The sequence below is a fragment of the Saccopteryx leptura genome, chromosome 3, assembly GCF_036850995.1.
Source record: "Saccopteryx leptura isolate mSacLep1 chromosome 3, mSacLep1_pri_phased_curated, whole genome shotgun sequence".
Lineage (NCBI taxonomy): Eukaryota > Metazoa > Chordata > Mammalia > Chiroptera > Emballonuridae > Saccopteryx > Saccopteryx leptura.
In genome coordinates this window covers 192235435-192247585 of record NC_089505.1, presented here as the reverse complement: position 1 = coordinate 192247585, position 12151 = coordinate 192235435, and positions in this window count along the sequence as shown.

Genomic DNA, 12151 nt, shown 5'->3' with positions numbered 1-12151 from the left:
CCATTCTGACTGGTGTGAGATGATATCTCATTGTGGTTTTAATTTGCATTTCTCTAATGATTAGTGATGTTGACCATTTTTTCATATGCCTATTGGCCATCTGTATGTCCTCTTTGGAGTAGTGTCCATTTCTTTCACCCAATTTTGATTGGATTGTTTGTCTTCCTGGTATTGAGTTTTACAAGTTCTTCATAAATTTTGGTTATTAACCCCTTATCAGATGTCTTGTCAAATATATTCTCCCATTGTGTAGTTTGTCTTTTTATTCTGTTCTTATTGTCTTTAGCTGTGCAGAGGCTTTTTAGTTTGATATAGTCCCATTTGTTTATCCTGTCTTTTATTTCACTTGCCCGTGGAGATAAATCAGCAAATATATTGCTGCGAGAGATGTCAGAGAGCTTACTGCCTATGTTTTCTTCTAAGATGCTTATGGTTTTACGGCTTACATTTACGTCTTTTAACAATTTTGAGTTTATTTTTGTGAATGGTTTAAGTTGGTGGTCCAGTTTCATTTTTTTGCAGGTAGCTGTCCAATTTTCCCAACACCATTTGTTGAAGAGGCTGTCTTTACTTCAATGTAAGCTCTTACCTCCTTTGTAAAATATCAGTTGTCCATAAAAGTGTGGGTTTATTTCTAGGTTCTCAGTTTTGTTCCATTGATCTATATGCCTGTTCTTATGCCAGTACCAGGTGTTTTGAGCACAATGGTTTTGTAGTATAACTTATATCTGGAAGTGTGATACTTCCCACTTTATTCTTCCTTTTCAAGATTGCTGAGGCTATTCGTGTTCTCTTTTGGTTCCATGTAAAATTTTGGAATATGTTCTATATCTTTGAAGTAAGTCATTGGTATTTTAATCAGTATTGCATTGAATTTATAAATTGCTTTGGGTAATATATACATTTTAATGATGTTTATTCTTCCTAACCATGAGCATGGTATATGCTTCCACTTGTTTGTATCTTCTCTGATTTCTTTTATCAATGTTTTATAATTTTCTGAGTACAAGTCTTTAATCACCCTGGTTAAATTTATTCCTAGGTACTTTATTTTTTGGGTCGCAGTGGTAAAGGGGATTGCTTCCTTAATTTCTCTTTCTGACAGTACATTGTTAGTGTATAAAAATGCCTCTGATTTCTGAGTATTAATTTTATATCCTGCCACTTTGCTGAATTCATTTATCAGGTCTAGTAGTTTTTTGACTGAGACTTCAGAGTTTTCTATATACAATATCATATCATCTGCAAATAATGATAGTTTTACTTCTTCTTTTCTAATTTGGATGCCTTTTATTTCTTTTTCTTGTCTAATTGCTGTGGCTTGGACTTCCAGAACTATGTGGAATAAGAGTGGTGAAAGGGGGCACTCCTGCCTTGTTCCTGATCTTAAGGGGATTGCTTTTAATTTTTGTCCATTGAGTATGATGTTAGCTGTGAGTTTGTCATAGATGCCTTTATCACGTTGAGGTATGTTCCCTGTATTCCCACTTTGCTGAGAGTTTTGATCATGAATGGGTGCTGGATTTTATCAAATGCTTTTTCTGCATCTATTGAAATTATCATGTGGATTTTCTCCTTCCTTTTGTTTATGTGATGAATCACATTGATTGATTTGCGAATATTGTACCAGCCTTGCCTCCCAAGAATAAATCCCACTTGATCATGGTGTATGATTTTTTCCATATATTGTTGGATCCCGTTTGCTAACATTTTGTTGAGGATTTTAGCATCTATATTCATCAGGGATATTGGCCTATAATTTTCTTTCTTTTTGTTGTCTTTGCCTGGTTTTGACATCAGAATTATACTCACCTCATAAAAGGAGCTTGCAAGTCTTCCTTCCTCTTGAATATTTTGAAATAGCTTGAGAAGGATAGGAGTTAGTTCTTCTTTGATTATTTGGTAGAATTCACTTGTGAAGCCATCAGGCCCAGGACTTTTCTTTTTTGGGATTTTTTTGATAACTCTTTTAATCTCATTTGTTGTAATTGGTCTGTTTAGGTTTTCTGATTCTTCCAGATCAATTTTTGGAATATTATGTTTCAAGGAATTTGTCCATTTCATCTAGGTTGTCTAGTTTTTTGACGTACAGTTCTTCATAGTATTTTTTTTACAATATTTTGTATTTCTGTTGTGTCAGTTGTTATTTCTCCACTCTCATTTCTAATTTTATTTATTTGAGTCCTCTCTCTTTTTTTCTTGGTGAGTCTGGTTAAAGGTTCATCGATCTTGTTTACCTTTTCAAAGAACCAGCTCCTGGTTTCATTGATCCTCTGTATTGTTTCTTTAGCCTCTATGTCATTTATTTCTACTCTGATCTTTATTATTTCCTTCCTTCTACTACATTTGGGCTTTACTTGCTGTTTTTTTCTAGTTCTTTTAGATGCAGGGTCAAGTTGATTATTTGAGCTTTTTCTAGCTTCTGAAGGTATGCCTGTAATGCTATGAAGTTCCCTCTCAAGACTGCTTTTTCTGTGTCCCATAAATTTTGAGTTGATGTATGCTCATTATCGTTCATTTCTAGGAGTTTTTTTATTTCTTCTTTGATCTCATTGTTAACCCATTCATTATTTAATAACATGCTATTTAGTTTCCAAGTGTTTGAGTATTTTTTCAGTTTTTTTGTTGTGGTTGATTTCTAGTTTCATGCCATTATGATCAGAGAAAGTGCTCAATATGATTTCTATCTTCTTAAATTTGTTGAGACCGCTTTTGTGCCCTAACATGTGGTCTATCCTAGAGAATATACCATGAGCACTTGAAAAGAATGTATATTCTGCTGGTTTAGGGTGAAAGGTTCTGAAGATATCTATTCAATCAAGTTGATCTAGTATGTCCTTTAAGTCTGCTGTTTCTTTGTTAATTTTCTTTCTTGGAAATCTATCTAGTGATGTTGGTGGGGTATTGAAATTCCCTACTATTATAGTATTGCTATTGATCTTGCCCTTTAAATCCATCAAAGTTTGCTTTATATATTTAGGTGTTCCTATATTAGGTGCATAGATATTTATAACGGTTATATCTTCCTATTGGATTGCTCCCTTTATAATTATGTAGTGATCTTCTTTATCTCTTACTATAGGCTTTGTTTTAAAGTCCATTTTGTCTGATATAAGTATTGGTATTCCAGCTTTTCTTTCATTTCCATTTGCGTGAAATAATGTTTTCCATCCTTTTATCTTCAGTCTATGTGCATCTTTTGTTTTAAGGTGTGTCTCTTGTAGACAGCATATGTATGGGTCCTGTTTTCTTATCCATGCAGTTACCCTATGTCTATTGATTGGATCATTTAATCCATTTATATTTAAGGTTATTATTGATATATAATTGTTTATTGCCATTTTATTCTTTAAAACTGTATTCCTCTTTTGCTATATTTTTTTCTCCTTTTATCTGTTTACAACAGGCCCCTTAGCATTTCTTGCAGCCTTGGTTTGGTTGTAGTGAATTTCTTGAGTTTTTTTTTGTCTGGAAAGCTTTTTATTTCCCCTTCAATTTTAAATGATAGCCTTGTTGGATAAAGTAGTCTTGGTTGTAGGCTCTTGTTCTGCATTACTTTGAATATTTCTTGCCATTCCCTTCTGGCCTCTAGTGTTTCTGTTGAGAAGTCAGAAGTCATCCTTATGGGGCTCCTTTGTAGGTGATAGTCTTTTTTTCTCTAGCAGCTTTTAATATTTTCTCTTTATCACTTAGCTTTGTATTTTAATTATGATGTGTCTTGGTGTAGATTTCTTTTTGTTTCTCTTTAATGGAGTTTTCTGTGCTTCTTGAACTTGTGAGATATTTTCCTGCCTTAATTGAGGGAAGTTTTCAGCTATGATATGTTTGAACAAAGTCTCTATCCCTTGTTCTTTTTCTTCTTCAGGAACCCCTATGATGCAGATGTTATTTCTCTTCATGTTGTCACAGACTCTCTTAGAATTTCCTCAGACTTTTTTTTTTTGTATTTTTCTGAAGTTGGAAATGGGGAGGCAATCCTACAGACTCCCACATGCGCCCGACCAGGATCCATCTGGCATGCCCACCAGGGGGCGATGCTCCGCCCATCTGGGGCGTTGCTCTTTTGCAATCAGAGCCTCTCTACTGCCTGAGGCAGAGGCCATAGAGCCATCCTCAGCGCCTGGGCCAACTTTTGCTCCAACGGAGCCTTGGCTGTGGGAAGGGAAGAGAGAGACAGAGAGGAAGGAGAGGGGGAAGGTTGGAGAAGCAGATGGGCACTTCTCCTGTGTGCCCTGGCCGGGAATCGAACTTGGGACTCCTGCATGGCAGGCCAATGCTCTACCACTGAGCCAACCGGCCAGTGCCGAGTTTCCTCAGATTTTTTGAGTCTCTTTTCTTTTTTCTGCTCTGCTTCTGTGCCTTCATTTATCTTGTCCTCTAACTCGCTGCTTCGATTCTCAGCTTCATTCATCCTGCTTTTAATTCCTTCCATTGTGTTCTTGATTTCTGATATTGTTTTTGTCATTTCTGACTGATTCTTTTTATTATTTCAATGTTTTTTTTTATATTCTCTATCTCTTTATTTAGGTGTTCGTAATGACCATCTATTGTTGTTCTAATATCTTTGAGCATCCTATCAATCGTGATTTTAAACTCTGCATCTGGTAATTTGGTTATATCTGACTCATTCAGGTCCTTTTCTGGGGATTTCTCTTGATTCATTTGTGTTGCATTTCTCTGCCTTCTCATTCTGTTTGTGTAAAAGAAGGTTTTGGCCACTGGAGTCCACTGGGTGTGGCCTCTGTGTTCCCTAGGTGTGGTCTGTCTGCAGGCCCGTCACTCCCTCTGCTGCTGCTGCCTAGGACATTCGGGTATGGGCATTGCCAGTGCCTGCCCACTGCGGCTGTTACTGTGGTCTCTGCCTCTCCTTCACGGGAGTGGCTGTGATCATGTTCTAGGTGTACAAGCCTCTGTGGTCTTGACATTGCCCTGCCCCACGGGTGGCATTATGCTTGGCCCTGAGGGCAGGGTGCAGCACCTGCTCAGCTGCAGGTCTCTGCCTGATTCCAGGCTTTTGCCCTGCCCTTGCAGGAGGAGCCTGCTCGTGGGACCGTTGCAAGTTTGGCTCCACAGTCCGGGTGGGATTGTGTGCCCACGCTCAGTAGCGGAACTCCGCCTGTTCTGGGCTTTTGGCTCCACCCCCACAGGAAGAGCCGGCTCCCAAGTCAGGCCACAAGCCTTACTTCCGCGGGTGGGGCAAGGCTGTACTCCTGCGCGTTTGCTCAAGGGCAGGTCTCCACCCCTTCTGGGGTTCCTGCCTTTCCCCCGCAGGGTGGATTGCAAGCGGCTTGCAGTTGGGCTTGACCACTTTTGCATGCCCCCTCTTCCCCAGCCAGGCAAGACTGAGCTCACACCTGGGCCCAGTGGTGGCCAGCCGGCTTCTGCCCTTGCTGACAAACCGCATTTCTGAGTCCTGCCGCCGCCTGCCCTCGGGTGAGCCCTCAGCCGTGTGGGTGGGGGCGCTGCAGCTCAGACCCTAACACTTACTACTGTGGTCCCGAAAGCTCCCTCCTGCTAAGCGACTCTGCTCTGAGTGCCGCGGGAGAGCTTATTTGGCCGGTGTCCTGCTTCCCTTTGCTGGTATTGCTGTTTCCAGGGGAAATATTCACTTCTGATTTGGGGAGTGAGTCATCCCAGAAGTTATGGTGGCTGTCTCTCAAAATGTTTCTCCCTGTGCCTCCTAGAGTACACTCTCTTCCTGCTACTCCAGTTCTCTCCTCTCTTCCCATCCCCCAGAGCCCCAGGTGAGTCGTTGTGAGAGAGGTGTTCTGCGCGCGGTCCCTTTAAGAAGAATCCTGGGTCTGAGAAATCAGTCTCTTTCTCATAAACAGTATTCTGACTTGTTTCCAGCTAAATACTGTCCATATGCTTCTTCTAGGCTCTGGAGCTGCAGGTTGGGGCTTTGTTCCTGGGACTCAGGACCCTCCCCTCTCTGCTAAACTCACTTCTCGCCACGCGAGTCTCTCCCGGCTGCTATTTGCTCCGGGGAGCTGGGCAGCCCTCTCCACGTTTCCACTTTTCCTACCAGTCTCAGTGTGGCTTCTTCAGTGTTCTTTGTTTGAAGAGTCCTCTTAGTTTAGTTTAAAGTTGGTTTTTCCAGATGATGATTCTTAAAATTAGTTTGTAATCCACTTTGGTCTGGGAGGTGGAAGTTGGTATGTCTGCCTTCTCCATTGCCATCTTGTCTCTCCAAAGAGGTTTTGTTTATTCATTTTAGAGAGTAGTGAGAGAGGGAGAGAGAGAGAGAGAGAGAGAGAGAGAGAGAGAGAAGGGTGGGAGCATGAAGCATCAACTTCCATATGTGCCTTGACCAGGCAAGCCCTGAATTTCAAACCGGTGACCTCTCTGTTCCACGTCAACTCTTTATCCACTGTGCCACCTCAGGTCAAGCTATTTATTCTTATTTCTACACATCCATGTCTGCACCTGGTATGCATTTAGTAGCTTTGAGATATTTTATTTCTACGTTTCTGACATGGAGTATAAACTGAAACTGAATGGAAGGTGCTTTTAACAAAAAAAATTCTTTGCTTCCTCCTTATTCTTTCCTTAATCAATAAGAAGCCACATTTTACCACAGCAGACCCCCACTCAAGAATGTTTGAGGAGACTTTAAAGTGAAAGGCATTCATCTTATGATGAGAGGAGGTACTTTACTGTTCACTCGCCTCGCTGGGTAGGTCCAAGAACGAGGGCTTCCCTTTGCCCAAGGTTTATGGCCTTGCTGTAGCTTCCACCACCTGCTGCCTAACACAAGGTTTCTGTTCAAAGAGGGTGTGGAGGTGTGCAGGACAAGCAGTCTCACTGTTAATCCCTGTCCCATGTCGCTTATTTGCAGTTAAAACCTGCAACGATTCAGGTTTGTTGTGATTCTAGAGATAGTTTACCTCTGCTGAGCAAGGGCTGATCTTCTAAGTTCTGGCCCTTTCTCTCTGTACATTCATGTTAAACTATCTTCTCTATATCACTATAGCCAAACTGTGAAGAGGCACAGAACTCACATTTGTAAACTAGCAGAGATGTGGAGTGGAGCAGAGCCTACCCCGATGGAGCAGGAAAAGCATTTACTCACGTAGTTGTTTATTGAGTTTCTACTATGTACCACTTATAGTAATTAATTACTGGGGATGAAAAAAGATGGAGACACAAGCCTACAAGGAGCCCGCAGTCTAGACATGTGGATATTTCCAAAGAATCACAGACCATGGATTTAGAGTTAAAAAGAAATCTAAAGATATTCCTGTCTACTTCTTAGAAAGCTAGTTTTGTTCTGGTTAGTAAAATTGAACAAAGTTACCTAGATAGTAGTACCTATAGATCTTTATTTGTTAAAAGTTGATGCATCCGTATGTATATCTTGATAAATTATAAATGGTCCTTTAAAAAATTCTTTTTTTTCTCTGTTTCTAGTGACATATGACTTTCTTTTTTCTCATCAAATAAATTACTTGCCAAGGAACATCAATTTATTTGAGTGTTTGGAAAACTACAAGAAAAATAAAAAGAGCAGGAATATCCTCTCATTTAAAGAGCACTGATCTAGCTAGAATGGCCATTCCTTGGATAACTGGAGAAATTTAAATATGGCCTTCATATTATGTAGTAGCATTGTGTTTGTGTTAACTTTCCTGATGTGATTTATGCACTATGGTTATGTGGCACAATTTTCTTGTTGTTAGAAGTGCTCAAGTTTTTGTGAGTGAAGTGTCATGATGCCTTCAAGAAACACTTATATAAGTCAGCTGAACGATAAATAAAAATTTAAAGTAAATAGCAATAATAGAGGGGGGAGTGATAAAAACAAATATACAAACTGTTAACAATCGGTGAATCTGAATGATCCTGTGGGTGTTTTTTAACACTATTTTTGAAGTTGTCTGAAGGTGCAAAAGAAAAAGTTAGGAGTGGGTAGAATAAAAAGCCTAGGTTGCTGGTATAATGAATCTATTCCATTAGTGAAACTTTCCCCAAGTCTGTGGCAGTACTTGAACCTTTGAGCATGCTGTATTTCACCTTCAGCAAAAAACTAGGAGGATTTTATAGATTCTGGGTCCAGTGCCATTTCTTCATTCTGACATGTTCTGCTGGTTCATTCATTAGAATGACCGATGCCCAGATCACAATATGAACTTTGGAGCTACCTGTAGGCTATGGCTTTTTCTGAATCATACTTGTCATATCTAAGCACTCTTGATTCTAGGTGTTTTTTTATTTTATTTATTTATTTTTAGCATGTGCATGTGCAAGAGAGAGGGACAGATAAGGACAAACAGATAGGAAAGAAGAGAGATGAGAAGCATCAACTCATAGTTGCAGTTCCTTAGTTGTTCATTGATTTCTTTCTCATATGTGCCTTGACCAGGGGGCTCCAGCTTAGCTAGTGACCTCTTGCTCAAGCCAGTGACCTTGGGCTTCAAACCAGTTACCTTTGGGCTCAAGCCAGTTACCATGGGTCATGTCTATGATCCTATGCTCAAGTCAGATGAGCCTGCGCTCAAGCCAGTGACCTTGGGGTTTCAAATCTAGGTCCTCAGCATCTCAGTCCAATGCTCTATCCACTGTGCCATTGCCTGGTCAGGCTAGGAAGCACTTTTTAGAAAACATACTCCTACAAAATTAGAGTATATCAGTTATAGGATACCATCAATTCTAAGATTCGTGGTGTTATCAAAGATGGGAAAATTAAAAAAAAAATGGCATCTTAGCATTGATGAGGCTTTGTATATCACCAGGATTACAGGGAGAAGTAAGGCAAAGTGTGAATGAAGAGAGCAGATCAATTACTATTATGGAAATGACCCTCAGAGGACCAGAACTTCTGGTAGGCAGTGCCTAGGAATACTCATTGTTAAAACCTAAAGAAACAACATGTTCCTAATAGGAGCTATCATTATGAGTCTTCATTTGGCCATGCCTGATCTTGCTGGTGTAATGAAAGTCAGGCACTTTGCATACATGATCTTACTTTATCTTTACAACAAACCTATGGGAAAGTTATTATTATCCCCTCTTTGTAGACAGAGAAACCTGGGTGCTAGAGAAATTTACTACCTTGCCATTGTCACACAGGAAGGAGGAGGTGGAGCTGTGTCTCATAAGCAAGCAGACAACTGATCTGTACTCTAACCACTGATCTGTACACACTTTGCTCCAACTTTTTTTTTTTTGACAGATAGAGGGCGAGTCAGAAAGAGGGACAGATAGGGACAGACAGACAGGAAGGGAAAGAGATGAGAAGCATCAATTCTTCATTGTGGCATCTTAGTTGTTCATTGATTGCTTTCTCATATGTGCCTTGACTGGGAGGGGGGCAGGGGGACTACAGCAGGGTGAGTGACCTCTTGCTCAAGCCAGTGACCTTGGGCTCCAGCCAGCAACCTTGGGCTTCAAGCCAGCGACCTTTGGGCTCAAGCCAGCAACCATGGGGTCATGTCTATGATCCCATGCTCAAGCCAGCAACCCCTTGCTCATATTGGTGAGCCTGCACTCAAGCTGGCAACCTTGGGGTTTTGAACCTGGGTCTTCCACATCCCAGTCCAACTCTCTATCCACTGCACCACCGCCTGGTCAGGCACTCCAAATATTTTTTAAAAAGGAAGGCTGTGGTTATATAAAAATTTAAAAATAAGAACACATAGACTGAAGTCTGGAAATCTAGGTCATTTCCTCAGTGAGCCCCTTCCACATCACCCTATATTAAAAAGATACCCCCTGCCTGCCCCCATATACCCATTCCTTTTCCTCTACTTAATTTTTCTCCATAGCACTTATCCATCACCCACCCTATTGTGTATTTATTTGTTTAGTGCCTGCACCTACAATTGTACATAATAAGTACATAGTAAGGACTCAATATTTGCTCTGTGGAAGGGTGAATGGGTTCTAGTCCTGCTTTTATCACTTCTTAAGTAGGCAGTCTGGTTCCAAAGTGCTTGGTCTTAACCTTTCTCTACTGTCTAGGAGTCTCCCTGCTCTTAATCTGGTGCAGGCTATGTACTGACCACCGACAAGTGCTTCCACAGACTAAACCCAGCTGGGACCTCAGTGCCAACGAGAACTCATCCTGTATTTTCTCTAGAACTTCCTCTCTCCCTTTCACGCTTTTTCCAGGTTATTTACCCCTCATTTCCAAAGATGCCTTGCCTCTTCTTTCAGAGCATGTAAGGGCCCCGCAACCTTCTGCCCCCCAACTTAAGCACTGTTCTGCACACACCCCACCTTTCCTCCCACTGTCAGGTCCAGTAAGGCAGGGGTGTTTGTTCCTCCCTGAGGCCAGTCCTCTGCTTCTCTCCAGTCTGCCCACTGCCCTTTACTGAGGCGCTGTTCTGCGGACTGTCTGTGCTCCAGTGATCTCCGCTGTTGGGTCTTTCTAGTGCAGGGGTCCCCAAACTATGGCCGGCATGCGGCCTCCTGAGGCCATTTATCCGGCCCCCGCCGCACTTCTGGAAGGAGCACCTCTTTCATTGGTGGTCACTGGAGCACTGTATGTGGTAGCGCCGCAAAGTGTGGCATTGCTCACTTACAGTACTACTTCCGGTAATGTGGGATGCATGCATCGCGGTCCCGGAAGCACATCATATCACTTGTTATGGCTAGCAGTGACAAATATGGAACGGGACATTGACCATCTCATTAGCCAAAAGCAAGCCCATAGTTCCCATTGAAATACTGGTCAGTTTGTTGATTTTAATTTACTTGTTCTTTATTTTAAATATTGTATTTGTTCCTGTTTTGTTTTTTACTTTAAAATAAGATATGTGCAGTGTGCATAGGGATTTGTTCATAGTTTTTTTTATAGTCCAGCCCTCCAACGGTCTGAGGGACAGTGAACTGGCCCCCTGTGTAAAAAGTTTGGGGACCCCTGTTCTAGTGTGTCATTTCCATCAGAACTGAAGCCAACTTAAGTTTCTTCTATTTGAAAGGAAAAAAAGAAATAAGAACAGAGCCTAAGCATTACCTTTTAACCAAGTTTCAAAATTTACATATATATATATATATATATATATATCCTCACATATATGTGTGTGGATTACAGGCACACATGCATATAAATATATATGTGATTTTGCACAAATATGATTACATTGTCATACAGTGCCTGAACATTTCATCTTGTAAAGGGGATGGTACTTTTGCTAATAATAAGTGGAAGCATCTACATTTCTTTATAATGTCATGTTTCTTGGCCCTTAATTTCTGAAATGGGGCTTTGAGGTTTATTGCTCCAGTGGAAGAAAGATCTGGCCCTTCATCTCTTTAGCAAGGTGGTTGGTTTGGTGGAGGAGACCAATACCATTGGTTCCCTGTCTGCAGTCTCACCAGTTCCCAAGCCACTTCCTGCACTGTTGACCCAGGGACTTCTCTAAAGAACCAGTCTTGGCACTCTCCCTCCCAGGAGAACATGCCTCCCCCCGCCCTCCTCCCCTCTGCTTGCCCCCATGTGTTTTCCTGGTCTCACTTTCTCCTAAGCTCTAAGGGTCCCACTGGACTTGTGACCAGGGGAGCAATGGGCAGCCACAGCTCATCCCAGTTTCTCTGGCTTCCCAGTGACCCAGAGCAGCCCTGCCTAGGCTCTCCTGTTGCTTCTCTTATCTTAAGGCCTTCTTTTATTGCAGTGTCTCTAGCTTTAATAAATGTCTCTTGAAATTAAAAAAAAAAGAGAGAGAGAGTGAGAAGAGAAAAAGGACCAATCTTATTACCTTGCTTAAAACTTTTCAGTGAATCATCATTGTCCTCTGAGTACATTCCAAACATCTTGGTATGATTTATAATATCCATCTTAATTGGGTTTCCCCCCACCTCCTACCTCTTAGGACAGACTGTTATTATTTTTAACAATTTACTGCTCCTCCCTGGGGGAAAATGATACTTGCCTGTACCAAGACTAGCTTTGGCCAATGAAATGTGAGCAGCAATGGTGCTTCCAGGCAGAAGTTTAATGGCCCACGTGTACTATACTTTCCCTGTCTCACGAGACCAGTCATGTTCCATGGAGAGGTTAGTCCCGCCAATCTCTAGCTCCTGGAGTGAATAAAAAATAAGCCAAATTTCCACTGATTCTCAGTGGACATGCAACATCAGGGAGAATTCAACTCATGCTTCAAACCACTGAGATTTGGGGGCCATTTGTCACTGCAATATAACCTACTCT